Genomic DNA, 14320 nt, shown 5'->3' on the forward strand with positions numbered 1-14320 from the left:
AATGGAGGCAAACTGATCCATTCTGAGCGGATAATTTTCCATTCAGAATTCATTAGAGTAAAACTGATTCATTTTGGACCTCTGTTGAGAGTCCTAAACAGGTCTCACAAATGGAAAGCCAAAACGCTAATGTGAAAGTAGTCTAAGTCCCCTGCCAAGCATGTTCTCATGATTCCTGAGGATCAGTCAAACTCCAGAAGATCATATATTTATCATCTATACTATTAGAAGGTGAGAAATATTTGTAGGGAAAACGTCAACTTCAATATGTATAGAAATCAATGCCTCAAATAGATTATGCAATAAAATAACAGCAAACTGTAAAAAGTAGGAGACTGCATTGACAATGGCAGAAAAAAAGCTGTAATCATTTTTTTCCCATTCAGTTACAACTGCCATCTGCAAGTGCACATTTCATTAATAGTAACATAAACCTAAAGAAAGAATGACCACGTGGCTGTGTATCCACCAAAACCATTCACCTCTTCCCAATGTTCCTACAGACCCAGAATAAAACCAACATTAAAAGAAGAAACACTATACCGAGAGTAGTTGATAAAGCTGGTAATTTTACCCCTTTGAGCTTTCTTTAATAGAAGTGTTAAAGTGTAACTGTGCGATAAAGACCAATTAAGTATATCAAATCGATCCCCAAGGTATTCAGATGACAGTGTCTTTGTATCCAATGCACATCTGCGCTACAATAAACTGCACTGGAGTAGAAAGGTAAAAGTATTTAGGAGTTTTCTTTCTCAAACAGAACGTAATTTAATCTCAGCATCCGCACAAAGCCTGCAATCATTCCATCTTAAAAGTCTGCAACTGGATACCATATGATAGAAAGAAAAAAGTGCAATCGCACAGGAACCTGTTTTAAAAGGTCATTAATTCTTCAAGGGCAGATTTCATAGTATATCAGACGACCCCTCCACATTCACATTCACTAAACTATGCTCTAATATTTCTCTGGAAAAAAACAACATAAACAGTCCATTTTCTTCTGAAAGTTGTTCTTTAGTTTGACACTTAAATCATACTATGCATTTTCTGCAGCCATAAGGTTCTACTCGGTGTGATAAATAGATAGAGAGATAGATAGATATTAGATAGATAAATAGATAGATATTACTTAAAAAAACATGAGCCTTCACACAAGACCATTGGCAGAAAAATAAAATAAATTATGACTCTGAGAAAGTAAAAACATGAATTTATTTTCAAAAATGCAAAAAAAAATTGTATAATTCGCAATTCTGTAGCCATAGTGTTTAGCAGACTAAATTCAACACGTTACTTTTATCACACAGTGGAAGCCATACAAAAAAAAAAAAAAGGACGGAAATCATTAATTTCTAACGATAATTTGTTTTCCCTTAGTCCTAACAGCAGCACAGATAGGGTTAACCACCCCCTGTGGACTGGTAGGACCTGCGGAATTATTAATGAACCCAAGTAAATAAAACAATAAACAATTAAGTATCCCCTATAAAGGAGGGAATCACCCCCAGCCCACTGTGTTATGGTAAGAAAAAAACTAGACTTACTAGGGTGGAATATATGTGTGCTGCTGGAAAAACAAATTATCGTTGGAAATTAATGATTCCCTTACATCCTACAGATGGGGAGATAGCAAGAAGAACCCCTAGGGAGGGCCCTCATGCCTGGCAGAATCAAGTATAGTCTGCCCAAAGGCAGAGTATTCAGCTAATCTGGCATCCAATCTATAATGGGAGATGAATGTTGATTCAGAGCTCCAGGAGGCAGACTTGCAAATCATGTCGAGAGGAAGAAGACTCCTCTCGGCAAAAGAAGTAGCTACAGCACTAGTAGAATGGGCCTTCACAAACCCTGGAGGGTCCAGAGATTGGAAAACAAAGGATTTCCTAATAGCCTCCTTAATCCATCTACTGATGGATGGTTTAGATGCCTTACGGTCTTTAAACTTACCGGCAAACACATAGATCTGGAGGCATCTCGAGAACTTTAGGCTAAAGTACGGGAGAAATCTTAGAAGGACCGGGTCTTGCAAAAAGATGGTATAGGGCTCATGTGCTGAGAGAGCTTGAAGCTCAGAGTCCCTCTTGGCCGAAGTCACTGCAAGGAGAAAAACAAGTTTCCATGTGACGAACTTTAAATACACCTCCTCCAAAGGCTCAAGGGGAGTGATGCTAAGCCCTTGAGAACTACTGATGAATCCCATTGAGGAATGGGTCTCAGTACTGTAGGCTTTAATATTTCAGCTCCTTTAAAGAACCGTTTGATGAGCGGGTCCTGAGAAAAAGACCTGTTGAGGAAAACTGAGATGGCTGAAACTTGAACCCTCGGAGTAGATGGAGCAAGGCCTTTGTCATGGCCGTCTTGCAGGAACTCAAGGATGGCGGAGAGGGGCGTACCTGCAGACGCCACCTCCTTTGAGGTACAACAGGATGAGAATATCCTCATAATTCATGAGTAGGCTCTCTTGGTAGAATCCGCTCTTGAATGAGACAGCATTCTCAGGACCGACTCTGAAAGCTCTTCTATTCTATAAAGGGACTGATCAACCTCCAGGCTGTCAGGTTGAACCTGTGCAGATCTGAGCAGAGGTGAATGTCCCATGACACCAGGGTCTGCTGATGGCGGAGCCTCCAATATTGCTCTCGACTCATTTGGGTGAGCTGGGTAAACCAGGATCTCTTCAGCCAAAACAGTATGATGGCTATCACCGAGGCCTGATCCTGATGGATGGATACCATCGAAATCATGGAAAACGGAGGGAAGATGTAAGCCTGAACCTCCGGGATATTGACAGAGCATCTATCGCCAGGGGGTTGAACTCCCTGTAAAGGGAGCAAAACCTCTCCACCTTGGCGTTGAACCTTGTTGCCATAAGATCCACCTCTGGCATCCCCCACTTGAGGACTATCTGCTTGAATATCTCTGGATGTAAAGACCACTCCACTGTTGGAAGACTGTGGCTCAGCCAATCCGCTATCATATTGAGGGAGCCTCGAATGCGGATCGAAGATAAGTGGGAAAGGTTTGACTCTGCCCAATCCAGAATCACACCAATCTCTCATAGGAGGGGAAGTGATCTTGTGCCTCCCTGCTTGTTGATGTAAAGTACTGCAGTCATATTGTCTGTCTGGACTTTCACATCTTTGCCCCGAATTTGAGGGGCGAAATGAATGAGGGTTAGCTCGAATCTCGTGGAGATTGGATGAGAGAAGCCGCTCCTGAGGAGACCAGGTTCCATGAACTGGTGAGTCGTCTAGGTGAGCGCCCCCGCCTACTTGGGATGCATCTGTTGTCAATATGATCCAGGTTGGCTGGGTCATAGACTTCCCATCTAAAAGATGGAACCACCATCTGAGGGAATACTGAGTTCGCCAAACAGGGAGCATAGGGAGTTTAGTACGGAAGGCCTGCCATTCCACTTGGAGAGGACCTCTGACTGTAGAGGGCAGAGGTGCCATAGAGCCCAAGGGACTGCTTCAGCACATGCTGACATGAGCCCCAACATCTTCATGAGAGTCTGAATAGGGACTCGCCAAGGAACGGATAGGAACTTTGCTGTGTTCTGTCTCTGGGATCTTCTTTCTGGAGTCAACTGGAGAGACATCCCAACTGAGTCGATTATGAAGCCTAGATATCTTACCGAATTTGACGAGCTCACGTTCTACTTCTGCCAGCTGATGATCCAACCCAGGCAAAACAGAAAGGAGATTGCTACATGAAGATGGTGGGTTAGGACCGCTATAGAACAGGCTTTCAAAAGCCAATCATTCAGATAAGGAATAATGTTTAGTCTTTGAAGTCTTAAAGCTGCCACCACAGAAACCACCACTTTGGTAAAAGTGTGAGGGGCAGAAGAAATCCCAAAAGGAAGGGCAACAAACTGAAGGTGTCTGGTGACACCAGAAACCTGGACTGCGATCCTGAGATATTTCCTTGAAGCAGGATGAATCGGGATGTGCAGATATGGATCTTTGAGGTCCAGGGTTGCCATCACGTCCCCAGGATTGAGAACGTGAACCACTGACCTGATGGTCTCCATACGAAACTTCACCTTCCTTATATACCGATTGAAATACCTCAGATCGATAATCATCAGGAGATCTTCTGACATCTTGGGAACCAGAAAAACGGTGAGTAGATCCCTAAGCCCTGTTCCCCTGCCGGAACCTCTTACAGAGCCCCCTTGCTGATGTAGTCCTGAATGTAAGCCTCCAGAACCGACTGCTTAGCAGCTTGTAAGAGCTTGGTCTTGATGAACTTGTCTGGAGGAAGAGAGATGAGATTGATTAAATACCCCTCAGAGATGATATTCACGACCCAGGGATCCAAAATATTCTGGATCCAAATCTCCTTAAAGTGGGAGAGATGGCCCCTGATGGGTAGATGAGACAGAGGAATGGGGAAGCTTACTGGCAGGATGGCAGGAGTAACGGGAGTCATCCAAGAGCCTCGAGGAGGCCCGTAGTCAGGAGGTGGATTTTATATCCTTGGCTCCTTCGCGAGAGCACTTTGAACCCCTTCGCTGATCTCTCCAGTCCTTTCGAGGACTGTTGGGGAAGACTCTTCCCCTTCTTATCTGATAGGCCTTCCATAATTCTATCAAGCTCCGAGCCGAACAAACGGCTGGGCTCAAAGGGAAGGCCACATAAGTTGTATTTAGAGGAGTTGTCAGCAACCCAAGGCTTAAGCCACAAATGCCTACGGGCCGCTGAGACAAGGGCCATGGATTTGGCCACCAATTTTAGCTGAAGCTGCGCAGTATCGCACATGAAATCCGTAGCCAGGTTAATTGTCTTGAAGGCAGCCAGAATGTCGTCATGAGACACCTTCTGATCTGGTTCAGGTGAGTCACTGTGGGAAGAATAGACAAATAAAATATTTGTATATTAAAAATAAATGTTACTAAGCAGAAAAGGTAAGATGGCAGATTGGAGGAAGCTGAAAAAAAAGGGCCAGACGAAGAACAAAGCACCAATAAGCAGAGAAAACACCAGCTTATAGGGACTCTTGGAGCAAGCTAAAAAGCATGTGCAGCCAGAGACCGTGCACAATGCTTCCTTAAATAGGGAAGAGGCTGGACCCAGAAGAAAAAAAAAACGCCCCAGGTGGGGAAAAAAATAACCACTATATAAACATATAAACCGATGCCACCTAGCAGGGCAAGGAATAACAAAAAATCCTCCCAACAGGAGGAAAGAAATAAATAACAATAATATCCCCGGCGAACGTGAAACACGCCGCGAGGAAAACCAGGAAGTGACGTCAGAGGCCACTCCGACGCCACCTCCGGAAGAAGGCGGCACCCAACGGCCGTGGCAAACTGAAACGAGGATGCGAAAACAAAGCACAAACGCTCAGAGCCGACAGCAGGTAAACTGCCCGCCAAAGGAGCTAAAAGAGAAGACTGGCCAAAAAGCCCAGAAAAATATTTCCCCAAGGGGAAAAAAATAGGAGCTAAAACCCCTAGGCACCCGGGAAAAGAGAAAGCTCCCCTAGAAAGAGGGGATAACAGCCAGTCCACCTGTCCGGGAGGACAGAAAAAAACACAGTGGGCTGGGGGTGATTCCCTCCTTTATAGGAGATACTTAATTGTTTAATTGTTTTATTTACTTGGGCTCATTAATAATTCCACCAGTCCTGCCAGTCCATGGGGGTGGTTAACACCATCTGTGCTGCTGGTAGGACGTAAGGGAAGAGTTGCTTTACTCTTCATCCTGCTTCCCAAAAAATAAAATAAAAGCAAAAAGTCAAGTCAATCAGTAGCATGAAATAAGCCCTCAAACAGCGCCATCAAGAGAAAAATTTAACAAAACTATAGTTCTCAGAAAATAGTGATGCACAACATTATTATTTTTTTTAATTGCTTTTTATGTGTAAAAGTGGTAAACCATAAAGAATACTGCAGATATTGGTATTATTATTGTTTTGCCCCGCAGAATAAGGGTAACATAACGTACCACACGGTGGACACCACAAAAATGAAACCTGAACAAGGATGACAGAACAGCTTTTTTAATGCATTCCTCACCCCGAAAAATATGATACCCTTATGTATTATGCACAGTTTACGTATGCTTCTAAACTGAAATACCAGAAAACCCTCAAACACAACTACTACCTATTATCATGCCTCTTGATGTAAACATTAATGGGGTCATTTATCAAACTGGTGTAAAGTAGAACTGGCATAGTTGCCTATATCAACCAATCAGATTCCACCTTTCATTTTCCAAAGGAGCTGTCAAAAATGAAAGATGGAATCTAAATCTGGTTGCTATGGGCAACTAAGCCAGTTCTAATTTACATCAGTTTGTTAAATGACCCCATAAATCTTTCAAAAACAGAGCTTCATTTGTTTCCCAACATCTGCTACACAAACTGTACAGAGGTGTAAATTTCCATAATGGGCCCATTTATTGGGGCTTCCTCTGTACTGGTACCTCAGGATCTCCGCAAATGCAACATGATTAGTGTTGAGCGAGCATGCTCGGCCAAACACCAGTTCGGTTTGAGCGTGTGCTCGAGCGCGATGCTCGAGTCTCCTTCCCACACGTTTTTTGGCTGCTACGCAGCCAATTAACGTGCTGGTAGGTACTGCCACTTAGGTCGAATGCACACAGCCATGGAACACGGACATGAGTGGTCCGTGGTATCCCGGCCTGGCATCCTGATCTATACGAGTGTATTACTGTAGTGCAGTGGCGGAATGAAGCGCACGGCGTCATAGCAACCAATGACGCTGTGCGCTTCTGCTGTCAGTAGGATGCCAGGCTGGGATACCACGGACAACTCACGTCCGTGTTCCACGGCCGCTTGCATTCGGCCTTACTGTAATGCCATAGCCATGTTGGTTACTTGCATAACAGTATTTGGCTGGCCGGAATGCCTCATCGGGTGCTATAAAGCACCCGATGACACGTGGTTCGGCTCAGTCTTAGTCAGGGAGAGCTGTGCTGTAGAAGGGACAGATACTGTAGGGAATTTAATGTAATTTTTTTGTTAGGCAGGGTTGGTGTTAGAGACCTAAAAGTCTATTTAAGGACTATTGTTGTGTCAGGCAGCAATATTTTTTTTTTAGCGCAACCTGCGCTAAATTGTGTGCAATTGTAGAGACCAAAAAGTCCTTTTAAGGACTTTTGTATCTGGCAGCAATATTTATTATTAGCAAAACTTGCGCTAAATTGCGTGCAATTGTTAGAGACCCAAAAGTCCTTTTAAGGACTATTGCTGTATCTGGCAGCAATATATATTTTTAGCGCAATCTCTGCTAAATAACTTGCAATTGTTTGGCCGCTGCATACAGTGACATTATCTGCGCTACATCTCCAGTGTAACATGTGCGCAGCCTTAAAATATCTGTGACATCCAGTGACTTTTCCCGTAGATGGTGTCCCCTGCGGACAGTTACATTACCTGCACTACATTTCATGTATAACGTTTGCGCATCCTAAAAATATCTGTGACGTTCAGTGTACTTTTTCTGTAGACGCTGCGAACAGTTACATTACCTGCGTTACATCTCCTGTTTAACGTATGCGCATACTAAAAATATCTGTGACATCCAGTGTACCTTTTTCTGTAGACACTGCGGACATCGACATTACCTGCACTACATCTCCTGTTTATCGTGTGCGCATACTAAAAATATCTGTGACATCCAGTGTACTTTTTCCGTAGACGCTGCGGACCATGACATTACCTGCACTACATCTCCTGTATAACGTTTCTGCATCCCAAATATCTGTGACATTGACTGTAATTTTTTCTTAGCCGTTGTTGTCAGCAGTGCCATTACATGTGGAACCTCTTCTGTATATAGTTTCAACATCCCAAATATCAGTGACATTGTAATTTTTTCCTAGCCACTGGTAACAGCAGCGCCATTACCTGTTGCACCTCTCCTGTATAACGTTTCTGCATCCCAAATATCTGTAACATTGACTGTAATTTTTTCTTAGCTGCTGTTAATAGCAACGCCATTACCTGTGGTACCTCTCCTGTATAACGTTTCAGCATCTCAAATATCTGTGACATCGACTGTAATTCAATTGCGCAAACACTTAAAAAAACGGTGCTACTGTACTTGTGACATACTTGCAAGCATATATACCATTTAATATGATGAAGTCGAGCAGTAAGGGACGGGGAAGTGGCCGTGCTGCTGACAGAGCATGCAGAGTCTGTGGCCCTGGCCACGGTGAAACTGTGCCTGCTTGCAGAGCACAAGAAACACAATCATCCATGATACCTAGCTTGTCCCAGTTTGCAGGGCGGTGCAAGACACCCCTCTCAAAGTCAGACCAGTGAGAGCAGGTGGTCTGTTGAATTGCAGCAGATAATGCTTCCAGTCGGTTAAGCACCACCCTGTCTTCCACAAAGTCTAGTCTCAGTAGCCAAGAGTCTGGTCAACAGAATCCTATCCCTGATCCTCCTTCCTCCCACCACGGACAGTCTTTGCAAACAAGTAATCAAACACTCAGATATTGCAAGATGCTCTTTTCATCGCCATTCCTTAACAGGCTAGAAGAGGCAGTGGGGTGGCAAAAGGGAGAAAGCGGGCCACACCAAACAGGCCCGCAACTGTTCCCCGGAGCACCCCCTTGCGGAAATATCCCTTGCCAAGGGTAGGTGTTCCGCAGTCTGGCACTTTTTTTATGAAAGTGTGGACGATAAAAGAATTGTAATTCGCAACCAGTGCCTACCAAAATGAGCAGGGGCGTGAACACTAGCAACCTCACCACCACCAGCATGATCCGCCACATGGCATCAAAGTACCCTAATAGGTGGGCCGAATGCCTGGGTCCACAATCAGTGTCTGTGGGTCACACCACTGCCTCCTCTTACCCTGTGCTACATGCTGGAAAAATCCCCCGTCCAAGACGCAGGCCCAGATGCCTCCCGCCCTGCACCTGTACTTTCACAAGCACCATCAGCTAGCACATCCACATCTGTGTCCCAGCGCAGCGTACAGATGTCCATACCCCAAGACTTTGAATGAAAGCACAAATAAACAGCCACCCACCCACAGGCCATAGCACTAAATGTGCACCTTTCCAAATCACTGGCCCTGGAACTGTTGTCATTCAGGCTTGTGGACACTGAGGCTTTCCGCCGTCTCTCGTTACTCAGTCCACAACCGCCACTATTTTTCAAGGTGTGCCTTGCCCGCCTTATACCAGCATGTGTCCCGTAACATCACCATTGCCCTGACCAACACCGATATTGGGAAGGTCCACTTAACGACTGACACATTGAGAAGTGCTTGTGGCCAGGGATACTAAATTTCCCTGACGGCACACTGGGTGAACGTTGTGGAGGCCGGGAGCGAGTCTTACCCTGGGATGGAGCAGGTGCTACCGACGACAAGGATTGTGGGCCCTACTTCCATCAGGATTTCAGCCACAACCTACATTAGTGGCTGCAACCCCCCCCCCCCTTCTCCTCCACGTCCACCTCTGAATTCTTATCTTGCAGCACCAGCCAGCCATCAGTCAGTAGCTGGAAGCAGTGTAGCACTGCAGCGGGGAAGCGGCAACAGGCCGAGCTAAAACTTATTTGATTAGGTGACAAAACAGCACATTGCTTTAGAGCTGGGGCAGAGTATATGGGACCAGACTGAGCTGTGGCTCAACTCCACTCAACCGAGAACCAGGCATGGTTGTGTCTGATAATGGCCGTAACTTGGTGGCGGCTTTGGAGCTCGGCAAGCTCACACACATACCATGCCTAGCCCACGTGTTAAACTTAGTGGTTCAGCGGTTTCTCAAAATCTACCCCAATTTGCCTGAACTACCGGTGAAGATGCGCCGCGTGTGTGCCCATTTCCAAAAGTCATCTGTAGCTGCCGCCGGTCTGTCAGCGCTGCAGCAGCACTTGCAATTGCCAGTCCATCGACTGTTCTGCAACGTGAGCACGCCCTGGAACTCAACATTCCACATGTTGTCCAGACTTTATGAGCAGCAGAGGGCAGTAGTGGAATACCAGCTGCAACATGGTTGTCGCATTTCCAGTCAGCTTCCGCTCTTCACAAGGGTAGAGTGGGCATGGATGTCTGACCTCTGTGAGGTTTTTACGCAACTTTGAGGAATCAACACAGATGGTGTGCTGCAACGCTGCTATTATTAGCGTAACCACCCTACTTCTGTGTCCACTGAAACGCTCACAATGAAGGCGGACGCTTTGCATGTGGAAGAAGTGCAAATGGGGGAAGACAGTACACAGGGTGATATCCAGACCACCCTCATTTTGTATTCTTAGTGCGAATTGGATGATGATGAGGAGGAGGAGCAGGAGCTGGTTGCCTCCGCTACAGAAGGTAGTACCCATAGCAGGTTTGTTCCATCTGTTCAGCATGGATGGGCAGAAGAGGAGAAAGAGGATGAGAAGATTGAGAGTCATTCTGATGAGGACAGTGAAGTCTTGTCTGTTGGGACTCTGGCACACATGGTTGACTTTATGTTATGCTGCTTTTCCCATGACCCTCACGTTGTACGCATTTTGGCCAACACCGATTACTGGTTGTTCATCACTTCTCATCTCTTATTCCTGTGGTGGAGAGGACTACCAAAATTGTGCAATACAGAAGGTCCTTGTGGAAAAATTGCTAAAATAAAGTACATAGTTCCTTAGGCAACCGAGGAGGGGAGACGAGGGGAACACACAGCAGTTCCAACAGAGGCAGAGCAACACTCTCCAAGGCCTGGGACAGTTTCATGACACCCCGCCAGCACCCTCATCCTGATGCGTGGCCTACTGTTACAAGGAGGGAAACATTTTGGAAGATGGTGAAGGAGTACGTAGAAGACCTTGTCTGTGTCCTTAATGATCCCTCTGTGCCTTACAACTATTGGGTGTCCAAGCTGGACACGTGGTATGAACACTTTACGCCTTGGAGGTGTTGGCCTGCCCTGCTGCCAGCGTTTTGTTAGAGCGGGTATTTAGTCCTGCTGGGGGAATAATAACTGATCAGCGCATCCGCCTTTCAACTGAAAATTCTGACCGGTTGACTCTTATCAAAATAAATGTGGCCTGGATTGCCCCTGATTTCTCTAATCCAACAGAGGAAAGCAACTGAACATAAAGGCACTTTAAATGTGCCTTTTATGGTGTATTGAATGCAATGTATTCCCATGCACCCCTTCAACCACAAAAAACGGTATATGGTTCAATCTTCCTTTTCTTGTCCTTCTCCTCCATCATATCAACATGCTTATTAGGCTGCCCTCGCTCCCCTCGGTTCAGCTCAGCAGCAGACCCTCAACTATCATTTTTTTATGGTCAGCTCTGCAGCAGGCCCTCACCCATAATTTTTTCGATGGTCAGCTCAGCAGCAGGCACACACCCCTAATGTTCTAGAGAGTCAGCTCAGCAGCAGACCCTCACCCCTAATGTTTTAGATTATCAGCTCAGCAGCAGTCCCTTGCCCATAATTTTTTTTCCATGGTCTGATCAGCAGCAGGCACTCGCCCCTAATGTTTTAGAGAGTCTGCTTGGCAGCAGACCCTCACCCCTAATCTTTTAGATGGTCAGCTCAGCAGCAGGCCCTCGCCCATAATTTTTTCAATGGTCAGATCCGCAGCAGGCCCTCACCTTTAATGTTTTAGATGGTTAGCTCAGCAGCAGGCCCTCGCCACTAATGTTTTAGATGGTCAGCTCAGCAGCAGGTCCTCACCCATAATTTTTTCCATTATCAGATCAGCAGCAGGACCCCGCCCCTAATGTTTTACAGAGTCAGCTCACCAACAGACCCTCAACCATAAATTTTTCGATAGGCAGCTCAGCAGCAGCAGACTCTCAACCATATTTTTTTCAATGTCAGCTCAGCAGCAGGCACTAGCCCCTAATGTTTTAGAGAGTCAGCTCAGCAGCAGGCCCTCTCCCCTAATGTTTTATATAGTCAGCTTAGCAGCAGGTCCTCGCCCATAATGTTTTAGATGGTCAGATCAGCAGCAGGCACTCACCCATAATGTTTTAGAGAGTCAGCTCAGCAGCAGACCCTCACTCCTAATGTTTTAGATGGTCAGCTCAGCAGCAGACCCTCACCCCTAATGTTTTAGATGGTCAGCTCAGCAGCAGGCCATCAACCATAATTTTTCGATGGTCAGCTCAGGTGCAGATAATCGCCCCTAATGTTTTAGATGCTCTGCTTGGCAGCAGGCCCTCACCCATAATGTTTTAGATTGTCAGCTCAGCAGCAGGCCCTCGCCCATAATGTTTTAGATGGTCAGCTCAGCAGCAGGCCCTTGCCCCTAATTTTTTCCATGGTCAGATCAGCAGCAGGCCCTCGCCCCTAATGTTTTAGATGGTCAGCTCAGCAGGAGGCCCTAGCCTCTAATGTTTTAGATGGTCAGCTCAGCAGCAGGCCCTCGCCCATAATGTTTTAGATGGTTAGATCAGCAGCAGGCACTTGCCCCTAATTTTTTAGAAGGTCAGATCAGCAGCAGACCCCCCCCCCCCTAATGTTTTAGATGGTCAGCTTAGCAGCAGACTCTCACCCCTAATGTTTTAGATGGTCAGATCAGCAGAAGGCCCTTGCCCCTGATGTTTTAGAGGGTCACCAGCAGGCTCTTGCTCCTAAGGTTTTTGAGGGTCACCAGCAGGCCATCAATCATAATTTTTCAAGGGTGTGTATGATGCCCTCCTTTATGTGTAATAAAGGGTGTATTAGAGTGCCGGTTCCTTGTAATTTTTGGCAGCCCTTTCACTTAGTGCATAGGCTTTATGAGTGTAGGAGTCCCACTACCTGAACAATTGTATGACAATGTGAATGAGGCATTCCTTTATGTAATATATATATTGCATCGGAGTGCCTCTTCCTTGTAATTTTTGGCAGCACTTGCACTTTATATACAAGTAAATATACAGCAAAGAATATTTCCTAACAATTTTTCCTCTAAAATCGATTTTATCTTTGGTTTTGTGCATATTATTGTCAGTCTGTAGAAATTGGCGTACTATTTAGACAATATCGTTCCCAGCAGCGACCTGGGAGTCCAAGATGCAGAGGAGGATGGAGGGGACATCCTCCCCATGCTGTTCCCGCACCATTTCAGTGGTGTTTCTATCAATTTCTGACCTTTTCATGTGAACCAGACACAATCCCCTCTTCAGAGCAGAGGGTGCCTGGTTTAATGCTTGCTCTCCCATTGACTTCCATTGTGCTTGGGTGTTCGGTAGAGCACTCGAGCATCCAGAGGTGTTCTACTCGAGCACCCGATCAACACTAAACATGATGCCTAAAAACCATTCCAGCAAATATGCCCTACAAAAGCCAAATGACGCTCCCTCCGTTCTGAGCTCTGTGCTGTGCCCATACAGCAGATTATGTACACTTAAGGGGTGTTGCCTTTATCAGGAGAAAATAGGTAACAAAACCTCAAATTATTGATTACAAATATAAATGTAGAATTTTAAATACAGTATGTCATAAATAACACATTTTTAGATGATAAACTACTATACAATGTAATTCAACTGTGTATACTGTGGCAAAGACACATTGTAATCACTGTGTACAGTCGTGGCCAAAAGTTTTGAGAATGACACAAATATTAGTTTTCACAAAGTTTGCTGCTAAACTGCTTTTAGATCTTTGTTTCAGTTGTTTCTGTGATGTTTTGAAATATAAGTACACGCACTTCATACGTTTCAAAGGCTTTTATCGACAATTACATGACATTTATGCAAGAGTCAGTATTTACAATGTTGGCCCTTCTTTTTCAGGACCTCTGCAATTCGACTGGGCATCCTCTCAATCAACTTCTGGGCCAATTCCTGACTGATAGCAACCCATTCTTTCATAATCACTTCTTGGCGTTTGTCAGAATTAGTGGGTTTTTGATTGTCCACCTGCCTCTTGAGGATTGACCACAAGTTATCAATGGGATTAAGATCTGGGGAGTTTCCAGGCCATGGACCCAAAATGTCAACGTTTTGGTCCCCGAGCCACTTAGTTATCACTTTTGCCTTAAGGCACGGTGCTCCATCGTGCTGGAAAATGCATTGTTATTCACCAAACTGTTGTTGGATTGTTGGAAGAAGTTGCTGTTGGAGGGTGTTTTAGTACCATTCTTTATTCATGGCTGTGTTTTGGGGCAAAATTGTGAGTGAGCCCACTCCCTTGGATGATAAGCAACCCCACACATGAATGGTCTCAGGATGCTTTACTGTTGGCATGACACAGGACTGATAGTAGCGCTCACCTTTTCTTCTCCGGACAAGCCTTTTTCCTGACGCCCCAAACAATCGGAAAGAGGCTTCATTGGAGAATATGACTTTGCCCCAGTCCTCAGCAGTCCATTCACCATATTTTCTGCAGAATATC

At 45.3% G+C, this 14320-nt stretch overlaps 1 protein-coding gene across 1 annotated transcript in view; it reads right to left on the reverse strand.

The window, feature by feature from the left end:
• EPHA5 (EPH receptor A5) overlaps positions 1-14320 on the reverse strand; it is a 472285-nt gene that overhangs the window by 90307 nt on the left and 367658 nt on the right. The window lies entirely within an intron of this gene.

Source organism: Bufo gargarizans, chromosome 1 (assembly GCF_014858855.1).
Source record: "Bufo gargarizans isolate SCDJY-AF-19 chromosome 1, ASM1485885v1, whole genome shotgun sequence".
In the NCBI taxonomy this organism is placed as follows: domain Eukaryota; kingdom Metazoa; phylum Chordata; class Amphibia; order Anura; family Bufonidae; genus Bufo; species Bufo gargarizans.